Below are 12,288 nucleotides of genomic sequence, written 5' to 3'. Positions count from 1 at the left end.
TTTAGGATTAATAGGGTATTGCAGGACCTGGATTAAGGACTTTTTATTCTGTGATTTTATACCCAGATAGCCCCAATGCTGTGGTATGGACACCAAAAAGACAGCAAAACTTTATCCAGACTCAGAAAAGGATTTGGAACTCTATGTGTGGATGTTAGACAGGGCTGTGCCACAGGTATTCTCGTGCTAAAATGTCTGCGAAGCAAGGGGGTGTGTCATGGTTTGACCAGGAAGAAGTTGGGAATTTTGGGAAGCTGTGGTCAAACCAATGAAGGTTTTGGGTTTGAGACTGGCGTCTGGTGTAGCCAGTGGGGTTTGGACACACCTCCGAGAATACACAGGGGTTAAAAGCAGGGCACTGCCCTGGCACTTCCTCTTTGGACCTCGTAGGACGAGGAGTTCAGATCTCTCCCCCGTCCGGCCCGCTGCTGCTGGGCGGGGGAGGGGCCAGCCATGCGGTAAGGCCTGGACAGAGATGGTGTTGAGGGGGCTCCAAGGATGGAAGGGTGGGGGAGCCCCAAGAGACATCGAGCCCTCGAGCAGCCAGCCCCCCTCCCCCCCCAGGAGAGCAGCCAGCGAGAAGGGGGAGGAAGACTGCCCGGCCGCAGCGGCAGCGTGTGGGCAGCATGCGTGGGAGCCGTTCCGGGACCGACAGACAGAGACTGAAAACTTTTAACCCTTTCTTACATGATTGGGGCCTTGCGAAAATGCTAATCCTCCTCGAAGCTGAATAAGAAGGGAGATGAGAGATGATATGAGATAAGAACTTTGGCCCGGAGTTTGTGGAGATGATTGGATGGGGAGAGATGATTTGGAGTGGCCTTTTGGCTGGACGTTTTCTTGTAGCCATGGACTCAGTTGTTCCTGTGACACAGACTGCATTTAGGGGGAGGCAGTGCCTCAAAACCAGGAGGGTTCATTTGTGAGGACCCCCCGGCCCCAGGGGGTTGGAAATATATGGGGGGGACAGTTGTCCCAAAAGCAGAGACTGTGCCTTTTTGGAGTGAGACAAGGCATCCTTGAAAGACCACCCTAAAAGCAGCTCTGATCCATGTCTCAGTGGTGAGAGCACTGAGCATGGAAGGAACATGTCACAAGCGGCAAATGGACTTTCCGGGCGGTGCCAAAGTGACAAGGAAGCATCCGGGATTTCAGTGTGTTTCCAGAAGCCTATGGAACAAGAAGGACTCCGTTCCTCTTCATGAACTGCAGTTTGAGTATACTAAAGTGTCGTGCCGGGCTGGGCAGTTGGTATTTTTGAGAGAATGTATTGGATTGGGAAAGTCAGGGAGTGGGGAGGAGGAAAAGTGGTTTTTGTAAGGTTTTCAATTTTTTTTTCTTTTCCTTATAGTCTTTCCTATTTTTTCCCTGTAGTTTTAGGTAATAAAGTGTTATTTATGTTTAAGTTGGAGCCTGTTTTGCTTATTCCTGGTCACATCTCACAGCAGACACCAGGGTGAAGCATTTTCATGGGGGGCACTGGCTCTGTGCCAGGCTCAAACCATGACATTTTTTGGTTCCCTGGACCGGGAAATCGAATCACGGGAGAATGATGAGGTAAAGCTGTGAGATGAGACCAAGAAGAATAAGGAAAGCATGTACTAAGTTAAGGTAGATAGATAGTCATAGTGAATCTGAGGTATTATTGTGTAGAAGTGTTTTGTAGTTCTGTTGATAATTTTAGAAAGTGTATTCTCGGAGGTGAAGGGTGGAGTGTCATGGTTTGACCAGGAAGAAGTTGGGAATTTTGGGAAGCTGTGGTCAAACCAATGAAGGTTTTGGGTTTGAGACTGGCGTCTGGTGTAGCCAGTGGGGTTTGGACACACCTCCGAGAATACACAGGGGTTAAAAGCAGGGCACTGCCCTGGCACTTCCTCTTTGGACCTCGTAGGACGAGGAGTTCAGATCTCTCCCCCGTCCGGCCCGCTGCTGCTGGGCGGGGGAGGGGCCAGCCATGCGGTAAGGCCTGGACAGAGATGGTGTTGAGGGGGCTCCAAGGATGGAAGGGTGGGGGAGCCCCAAGAGACATCGAGCCCTCGAGCAGCCAGCCCCCCTCCCCCCCCAGGAGAGCAGCCAGCGAGAAGGGGGAGGAAGACTGCCCGGCCGCAGCGGCAGCGTGTGGGCAGCATGCGTGGGAGCCGTTCCGGGACCGACAGACAGAGACTGAAAACTTTTAACCCTTTCTTACATGATTGGGGCCTTGCGAAAATGCTAATCCTCCTCGAAGCTGAATAAGAAGGGAGATGAGAGATGATATGAGATAAGAACTTTGGCCCGGAGTTTGTGGAGATGATTGGATGGGGAGAGATGATTTGGAGTGGCCTTTTGGCTGGACGTTTTCTTGTAGCCATGGACTCAGTTGTTCCTGTGACACAGACTGCATTTAGGGGGAGGCAGTGCCTCAAAACCAGGAGGGTTCATTTGTGAGGACCCCCCGGCCCCAGGGGGTTGGAAATATATGGGGGGGACAGTTGTCCCAAAAGCAGAGACTGTGCCTTTTTGGAGTGAGACAAGGCATCCTTGAAAGACCACCCTAAAAGCAGCTCTGATCCATGTCTCAGTGGTGAGAGCACTGAGCATGGAAGGAACATGTCACAAGCGGCAAATGGACTTTCCGGGCGGTGCCAAAGTGACAAGGAAGCATCCGGGATTTCAGTGTGTTTCCAGAAGCCTATGGAACAAGAAGGACTCCGTTCCTCTTCATGAACTGCAGTTTGAGTATACTAAAGTGTCGTGCCGGGCTGGGCAGTTGGTATTTTTGAGAGAATGTATTGGATTGGGAAAGTCAGGGAGTGGGGAGGAGGAAAAGTGGTTTTTGTAAGGTTTTCAATTTTTTTTTCTTTTCCTTATAGTCTTTCCTATTTTTTCCCTGTAGTTTTAGGTAATAAAGTGTTATTTATGTTTAAGTTGGAGCCTGTTTTGCTTATTCCTGGTCACATCTCACAGCAGACACCAGGGTGAAGCATTTTCATGGGGGGCACTGGCTCTGTGCCAGGCTCAAACCATGACAGGGTGGCCCCATTGTTTGCTCTAACAGTAACTGAGGCTCTGTTGTCTGCAGAATTGTGCAGCCTTGGCTTTGATGGGAACTGATGGCAGAATTGTTAAAGTCTGGCACCAAGTTCTAAATGAATGACCAGCACAAGATTGCTGCAGTATGAAACCTGTTCAGTGGAACAGGAGGGTTTAGAATTGAGAAGTGAGGAAGGGTTTAACCCAGCCTCCTGTTTAACTGACCCTGAGAAAAGAGACCTAAAGGAAATTTGTGACTGTATCCAGGTAACAGATCTCCAGACCGGAGTGAAAGGAATGAGAGGGAGGCATCTTTATGCACAAACTGTGGGCCTGCTGGTAGATAAAGCCAGATACTGAGAGGTGAAAGAAGCAATGGGTGGAACCATAAATGCCATAGAAATTCCACTAATTGGCACATATTGTTGCTCACTCAAGGTTGCGCTAAATTCCTGGACTTAGAGAAAAATAACAGATACACAATGAAAAAGAAGGTGGGGGGGGGGTGGAATGCACATTAGAAGGGGTTCTGTATTAGGTGATTCTGGAAGCCTGTACCTCTCAAGTACCTCAGCGAATGGGGAAAGAGAGACGGAAATGCGAACAGGAAATTAGGATAAAAAGGAGGCTGTGCTGAAACCTAAGTGGTATGTAACAAAAGGTTAACCACAAGAAATATTGTAACAAGATGTGCAGGTAAAGCAAGCAAGATAGCAGAGCAAGTGAGATAATGAGCACAATCAAAAGCAAGACAGCAAGTTTTAATGGAACTTGCAAACTGCAAAATTAACTAAAACCAAGTTAGACTGAAAAACAAGAAGCACTGGGGATGCATTGAAGACAGAGGTAGAAAGTTCAAATGTGGGGAAGACTACAGAAGTCTTCATCAAAAGACCACCAGAAGACTGATGACCACCACAGAAGGAACTAATGCATGCGCGAAAGCAACAAACTGCTGTAAAACCACGACACAGCTTTATGCAAATATGAGTATGCTAACGATATGTTGTAATTGTGATATTGTGTGGAAGGACTTTTAAAATGTTACTGAAGGCTAAAGAAGATTGAGTGAGTATTTGTTGGAGAAATCCCCCTCACTCCCAGTGCTGAATAAACAAATACCTGCTCAGTAGCCATCTAACTATAGAAGTTTATTTTCTTGCCTAGTTTTGGGCATCAGCATCCTCCAACAATTTGAGAGACCCCATGGGAAATGTCCCATGGCCTCTCCCTTTATTTGAATAAAGTTGCAAGACTCCTCTGTCTCCTTTTTGGGCATAAACCTCTGGTGTTTGTGGATTATTTTTCCTGACACAAGCTAGGGAAGATTTACAGGATACCCCTCAGCCAAATGGCAAAAAAGGTGTTTATTGATGGATCTTCAAGAGTAATAGGAGGAAAACGAGTTATCAGACAGATATGCTATATAGTGAAAGGAAGAGAATTGCAAGAAGAGAGGAAGCTACTATGCACATGGTCGGCGCAGACCACAGACCTGTGTGCCTTAATAAAAGCCTACAAATTGTATTGAGGAAAGGTGGTGTGTAGGAATGTGCCCCCTGTTGACAGAGTGACCAAATTATCCTTTATCTCCTTAAAAAGGCAAAACCCCAGATGTTTCTCTCCTCAATTTGGTAAAAAGACACCTCATAGGACCTTTGGGACTTCACTTCAAACCTAGGGCTACCCAATTGGACAGAGGCGAAAAAGTCCCGCCTAGGTAATTCACTAGAAAAAGAAGAGAACCAAAGAAATAATTGCTTTTGTGGGATGTTTTTAGCAGGAGCAAGAACCTCTTGCCCCTGGCTTGGTTTTTCTCTGAACGAGCTTTGTTATTTTACCTTTTATTATAACTTTTTCTGTTTCCAACACTACCTCAGAAGCCATCCTGCTAATTTTATGCCATTCCAGGTAGCTGAGCTATCTCAGGTGTGATAGGTTCTCTGAGAGCTCATAAGACCTGGCTCGAGGAGAAACCCATCAGTAGTGAATATATTTACAGATTCAAAGTATGCATGTGTGGTGGAACGTGTTTGGAAAGCTGAGAGAAGAGACGGTTGTTAACCTGCATGGGAAAAACATTCGCTCATGAGAGCTCAATTCCTTGCTTGTTGGAGGTGGTGAATTTACCAAAGGAAGTAGAAATAATACATGTTAGGGTACATCAAGCAGAGTGCTCAGACACAATAGGTAATCAACTGGCCAGTGGAGATGTTCAGAAAGTGCTTCTGCCAGAGGTCCCCAGGATCCTTCCTTTGCTCCCTGTGGCTCAGCTGTTGCCAGAGGGGGAGGGGGAAGTGGTAGTGCTATCTTTTCCACCAGAGGAATTTGAGATAATTAAAGGTAGCTGGGCAAAAGAAAGAGGGGAGAACTGATTTACAAATGACAGTAAATAGTGGATGCCTGGAGCTTTGACCCTGCAAATATTAAAACAACTCCATGTGTGGAGTCATTGCACCTCTTGAGGATTGGCAGAGACCTTCTTTAAGATGTACTGCCTTGGGTCTTTTTGTTTTAGCAAAACGAGATATTGAGGGGTACCTGGCTAAAGTTAATGGCCAGACAACAAAGGAGATTGCAAGGTGGGGGAGTGACTTTGGGCTATGCATCCTTTCCAAGGATGTTGGGTGTATTTTGCTGAGATGCCCTGGGCAAGAGGTCTTAGATATCAGCTGGTAGTGGTATGTCAGCTGGCAGGGTGGCCAGAGGCATTTCTGGGTATTTCAGCAACTATTGCATCAGTTGTTAAAATAGTTTTGGCACAAATAATTCCTGTGTCAGGAAAATTTATTCACAAACACCAGAGGTTTATGTCCAAAAAGGAGACAGAGGAGTCCAGTAACTTTATTCAAATAAAGAGAGAGGTCATGGGCATTTCCCATGGGGTCTCTCAAATTGTTAGAGGACATAGCCTCCTTTTTTATCTTAATTTCCTGGCTGCATTTGCCTCTCTCTTTTCTCATTGGCTGAGGTACTTGAGAGGTACAGATTTCCCAAATCACCTAACATAGACCCCCTTCTAAAGGTACCTCCCCCTTTCTTTTTTCCTTGTGTCTCTGTTCTTTTTCACTAAATCCAGGGATTTAGCACAGCCTTGGGTAAATAACAGTTTGCATCAATTAGTGGAATTCCTATGGAATTTATGGTTCCACCCATTGCTTTTTCTACCTCTCAGTATCTGTCTTTATCTACCATCAGACCCACAGCTGGTTTGTGTCCTAGGGTGATGTTATGATGCTTGTATTCCCAATCGGGTGTTCTGTTTATGCTGAATATTATATTCTGTGCCTTCAAGACTGGCTCTGAGAGTGAAGGTGGGGAGAAGAAGCAGCACCAAGTTTTGTTATCAGCCTGCTCTCACTCCTCCACTGTGGTGTCTGGGCATGAACAGGGTAGGACACTGCACTCCGTTGTTTTTTAGTTAGTTTAGCTAGCTGAAGCAGAGAAGTTCCTTGGACAGTTTTTCTTTCCCTTTTTTTTTGGAACTGTTCAAACCTGCTCCAGACTGGGGCCTGGGGAAACACCAAGAGCTTGCACTTTGTAGCCTACCAGGGCCTACTCTGGGCACCAGCCTTTCCCAGTGCAGGAGGGACTGATGACAGAATGACCACTGACTGGAGAGACTTTCTGAATTTGTCATCTCTTCAGAGCGATGAATGAGTTTTGTCATCTGGTATTGTTAATTTTTTGTGCTGGGGAGTGCTTTGCCTGTTAAATAAACAGGTTCTTTCCACTTCTCTCTGAGGAAATTCTTCCTGAACCGGCTGGGGGGAGGGGCCATGTGGGTTTGTTTTCTGGGGAGGTCCCCTTTGGAGGTTTTCTCCCAAATTTGCCCTAAAACAGGACAAATTTTGGTGCCCAATGCGTGGCTTGAGAGTGGAAAAAAACCTGTTCTAATTGTATTTTGGTTGGAATTACTCTGTGTTGGTATTGAGACAGAGTAAAAAATCCCCCAGAGTAAAAATCCATTTTGAATTAGGTGAAACGTCTAGAAAGGGTGAAAAGTCTGTAAGGCCGAAGCTGAAGGGAAAACTGCAGGACAGAGATATTGAGGAGACAGGGGGAGACAGATAAAGAAAAACAGAAACTACTGCAAGGGCAGGCCAGCCTGACCCAGGAATTCTTTCTGATAAAGAGGAACTGGCGGCAAATGTCACGCGGAGTCCATAAAAATGAATACGTATGAGCCTATTGTGAAACTGTATGTATATGTATTTGGAAGGGGAGATAAAAGGAGATCTGAAGTTCTCAGAGGCACGCATGCCCTTTTAGGGAGAGAAATTTCCGTGTGCGTCCAGCGCTGCAATAAACAAACATACCAGCTCTACAACTTTTACAAAGTTGTGGAGTTCTCTTCTTTTCTCCGCAAAACAGTATAGAGCAGTTAATAGCCATGTTGTTTGAATTCATAATGTTTCTTGGGGTGGAGGCTTGCATGTGTTTCTGGTCCCTAGGTTTTATGGAGGTCTTAATACCTCTATGGTCCCTGGGTTTATTTTCTTATCCAGAAATAGCTCTAGTATTGTCTCTAATATGTAGTTTTTGCAGTAGAGGGGCACTGACTAGAATAGCTATCAGGCTGGGCTTGGTGGTAATGACTTGTAGGAAGTTTATAAAGGTGCTAGAGTCTGTTCCAGGTATGTATGGATCATAGTTATGGGTATGCACCCATTTTCTTAGAGGAGGAGCAGGGGATGAGGTTTTTCAGCCTTTGCATTTCCTTCTTCTCCTCTGAATCTGTTACATCACTATTGGAGAATGTTCAGATTCCCCTGAATGTTAAAGAGACCATCTTTCTGGTATTTAATCCGGTAAGCTTCCTCTGTATGGTCTGCAGCTTCTCTGGAATGCGGGCTGAGATTTCTAGAGGGGCTGATGAGACCTCTGACCCAGGAGTAGACCCGGTCATGTGTTGCAGTGTGATGTCATAGCCTGTCTCAGTTATCCCAGTTCCTTCCCCAGGTGTGCCAATCACCTCTCCCTTCTTCTCCCTTGCCCCCTGCTGAGTGCTGTCTGTCAATCTTGGCATTCCAGAAAGGACGCCATGTGATTGGCAAAGTTCAAAAGATGCCTCTCAGCCCTGGGGGACATTGGGCCATCCAGGTGTCATTTGCCCCCTGAGACTACCCCCCCCCCCCCCCCTTACCTGGTTTGTGGGATCCCTACCGCTTCCCTCCCCCTCTCCCCGGGGTTAAAAGACACAGCAACCATGCGGTTCAGGAGTTCTGTTAAGAGCTGTTACTGGATTCAGAGGCCTGTGGGCCAGGAATAAAGCTCTGGATCAAAACCCTCTAGCAGAATTCGACTCCTTTCCTTCACTTCGCCTTGAAGCTTCCCTGCCAGAGGTAAACCTGAGGTCCTGCATGCCTGGACTTGTCCCAAGTGCCCAGCTGCAATATCCAGCTAGCCAAAGGTGTCTCTGAGGTGAAACCACCACAGCTGCTGCCTTTGGTCCAGCAGCAAGGGCCAGACGAGCCCAGGCACATTCCATCTGGCTATATTGGTATTTAATTCCAATATTCATGGAAAATCCTGAGTGGTGTGGGAAATGGGAGGATATGGGCCAAATCCTGAAAGAATTCTCAGACCCTATAGTCTGTGACTTTCCACATGAAAAAATTCAGAACCCAGCTGAAGTGGGGAAATACCTGAAAGAGAAGTGCCAGGATGACCCTAAGGAGAAGAAGATCATTGCAGTGAGCTGGGCCCTGGCATATGCTTATCAAACACTGCTAGACACTGTAGGGCAGCAGACAGAGGAAGAGGGGCAGGGAGATAAAGCAACAGCTCTCCCAGTCACTCAGACTGCAGCTAACACCCCAGTTACAAAGCCAGTAGCTAAACCAGAGAGTAAGCTTCAACCAATGGCTGTTGCTACTAGCACGAGGAGCAGAAAGTGCACAGACAAGACCGATAGACCAGTGGATGATGATGATGATGCAGGAGAAGGACCCTCAACACCTCCTGACATAAAATCAGGAGTCAAAGCAACTGGCACATGATCAGAAGCCAATATTGACTCCTTTTCCCTGAAGGACCTTCAGGGCCTAAGGAAGGATTACACTCGAAGACCTGATGAATCCATAATTAGTTGGTTAGTCCGTCTTTGGGATGCTGCAGGTGAGGCTACAGTTCTGGACAGCACTGAAGTGAGGCATTTGGGACCCCTGTCACATGATCCTGTCACCGACCAAGGAATGATGAGGGGGGCTAATCCTCACAGCCTCTGGGAACGGGTCTTGGAAAGTGTTGCACAAAGATACCTGAGTGCAGATGAACATTATATGCCACAAACCCAATGGAAGACCATAGAGCGCGGGATCCAATGCCTGAGAGAAATGGCAGTGGCAGAGATTATCTTCTCAGATGACATAACAATTAGGAATCCAGACTTGGTAGCATGGACATCTGTGATGTGGCGAAAAATTGTACAACTTGGGCCACATGAATATGCTTCTGCTTTAGCAATAATGAAACGGAATGACAGTGAGGAGACTGTGCTTGATATGGCAGAGAAGTCCCTAGCATATGCACATGCTGTACATGGCCTAACACATGCCAGAATCACAGTGGTGGAAACACATCTGCAGAAATTAGAAGACAAGATAGAGGATAATCACAAGAAACTGAGGGAGGAGATTAAAGAGGGCTTTCTCCAAATCTCAGCAGTTCAGATAAGAGGTTCTGGTATTCAACGCAGAAGTTCCCCAGATGGGAAGAGAGAAGGTACATCCCACGAGCTGAGTTGTGGTTCTTCCTGCGCGATTGTGGAGAAAACATGAGGACTTGGGATGGAAAATCTGCTGCTCTGGCACAACGGGTGCGGGAATTGAAGGAAGGCAAGACTCAGAGAGGAAGTTCCACCAACAGGAAAGCAGCTCCAGTTGCCCATAGACGAACTGCCAGGTTTGATGATGATGATGACATGTCCGATTCCCTTGAAGGAACCTCCAAGACATATGCCCAAGGAAAGAAGGATAACCAGGTTTAGAGGCTTCCTGCATCTGGCCAGGTAGAGGCTAGGGAAAACTGTGTTTTTTGGACTGTGTGTGTGAAAAACGCCAATCACTTGTTTTTAAAATTTTAGAAGACTAATCGTAATAAAATGGTTATAAAAATAGTAATATAATTAGAGTAGTAAAAATTGGAACAATTGAGATTAGGACAATACAAGACTATAAGAACAAATATTTACAGATGGTCCGGGTACTTTTTCTGGGCAAAATAAGCCCAAAAAAGGACACCTGCTAACAAAGGATTAACCCTTAAACGCAATAGCCCATTGAATAGTCATATATCTCATACATGATGCATAAATTCCATTCAAACATAGGATTCAGTCTGGTCCATGTCAACTTCTTCCCCTTAATCCTGATGACGTCTTCATGGCTGAGCACGGTGGGAAGAAGTTATTTTCTTCTGATAAGATAATTCTCTTTCTCTGAAAGATTTAGGTGTCCTGTGGCTGCTATCTGGTGTGAGTACCTCATTCCTTTCTTTAAGAAAATATCCCACATACACAGTTCCTATTTTAACTACAAAAGTTACATTTTAACTACAAAACTGCATTTACCACACTATTAAAATGTTAATACAGCACTACTAATCAATACAACATAATACATATAGTAAATATCTGTGTTAGAGCCATATAATATGCACTTTTCACAATCCTCCCTCTTTCTTTTTATAATTAATTTGGCTTGAGCAGTATTCATGGTTTTCTAGCCTTCATTAGTCACTCATTTTCTTCACAAATCAATCTCGCTTCTCTGAAGGGGTCTTCTATATTATTTTGTTTCTTTAACGCCATAATCCTTTTCACCGTGTTTGTCGTAGCCAACTTTTGATCCATGGTCACTAATTGCATGCCTTGGACTACACTGGTGATGAGCCGAATGCAACAGGGGATCAAACAAGGAAGAAATATTAGACCAGGTGTAGTGCACAAAAGGAAGGAGCCTAATTTTTTCCACCATTCTATTCCCAACACGTTATCCCACCAGCTAGTATTTAGCATTGATTGATTCCCACTTTTGAACCGGTACATGGGCGATTTTTCTGATTTCATTGACTATATCCAGGACAGCATCCCCGTTGTCATCTATTTTTAAGCAACAATCTGATGTATTGAATTTTGCACAAACACCCCCTTCTTCAGCTAATAGATACTCTAAAGCCAACCTATTCTGATACACAGCTGCTCTCATTTGGGCTGGTTGCTTTGATATTAATTCCATTGCCTAACCAGTTTTGTTCGTTATTATCTCTACAGCAGCTTGGAGTCTTATAATATGATTTAGCATTTAAATTGGAGTCCGATATCCCCAACTCCCATCTTGTGCCCAGGTGGCTGGCCCATACATTTCCAATATGGGTTCAGGGGGCCATTCTTCATCTATTTTTGTAATCCTCCAATCAAATCTTTTGTTTTGTAGAAAGCGAAGGGAGACGACCCATCCTCTGATCAGCATCGAACTCCGATTTATTCATCCATCATGCACATTTTATAACAGTGTTAATTAAGCTCATACATATTGCAAAACCCGAGCTCATCATAGGTTACAGATTACACATTAATCCCTCCTTTTGTTTTCAATACCTGTGGTTTGTTATTGAAACCAAGATTTGTTTTCTCACCCTGATATGAATGGTTCTCAAGGCCTTCATGTTTGTCATTTTTGCTATCCCAAAACTTATCCAAGGACAAGATATTTACCTGTTATGAAAAAACAGCCTGAGAACTTTGTTGTTTACAGAAATGTGCCTGAGAACTTTGTTGTTTACTGAAACAGGCTTTGAGAATTTGCTCCTCACAGCTGCCTTTTACTTTTCCATCAGCTGTATATTTTCATGGCCTTTTTTTCCTTCAAGCCATGTCTGAGCAAAATTCTCCAACATTGTTTCTCTTTAGATACTCATAAACTGGTATCCCTAATTGATCCCCATCAGGTCCTGGTAAAACAAAGAATCCTGGCTGTATGATTCCCAGAGTGCAACTCCCTTTCCACTTAGAGGGAAGTTTTGAGTATGCTCTTTTTCCGCATATCCAAAATAAGCCATCTGGAGCTTTCCAATAGTCAAACTTTTGCTGATCTATAATCTCCCAAAATTTGGAAATTTCTGGGATGCCAAAGCAAGGATTTTTGCCTGTATCATTACGGTGAAAAAGTCTGACTTTATTATCATACTTACAATTTCCTTTTTTTTGCTTTTTCCTGGGTCCAGTACATCGTTGGTTTTTCTGGGACTCACCATACAGAAGTTCTGTTACTA

General features: G+C 45.0%; 1 long non-coding RNA gene across 1 annotated transcript; it reads left to right on the top strand.

Annotated features, from left to right (window-relative positions):
• The first annotated feature begins 213 nt into the window (after nt 1-213).
• LOC141726865 (uncharacterized) lies at nt 214-2,906 on the top strand. The gene is made up of 2 exons (XR_012577824.1): nt 214-1,959; nt 2,066-2,906. It is a non-coding gene; the product is annotated as an uncharacterized LOC141726865 (long non-coding RNA).
• The last annotated feature ends 9,382 nt before the right edge of the window (nt 2,907-12,288 follow it).

Source organism: Zonotrichia albicollis, chromosome W (genome assembly GCF_047830755.1).
Source record: "Zonotrichia albicollis isolate bZonAlb1 chromosome W, bZonAlb1.hap1, whole genome shotgun sequence".
Taxonomy (NCBI): domain Eukaryota; kingdom Metazoa; phylum Chordata; class Aves; order Passeriformes; family Passerellidae; genus Zonotrichia; species Zonotrichia albicollis.
Note: the sequence above shows the minus strand (reverse complement) of the source record. Positions and strands in the feature narration are given on the sequence as shown.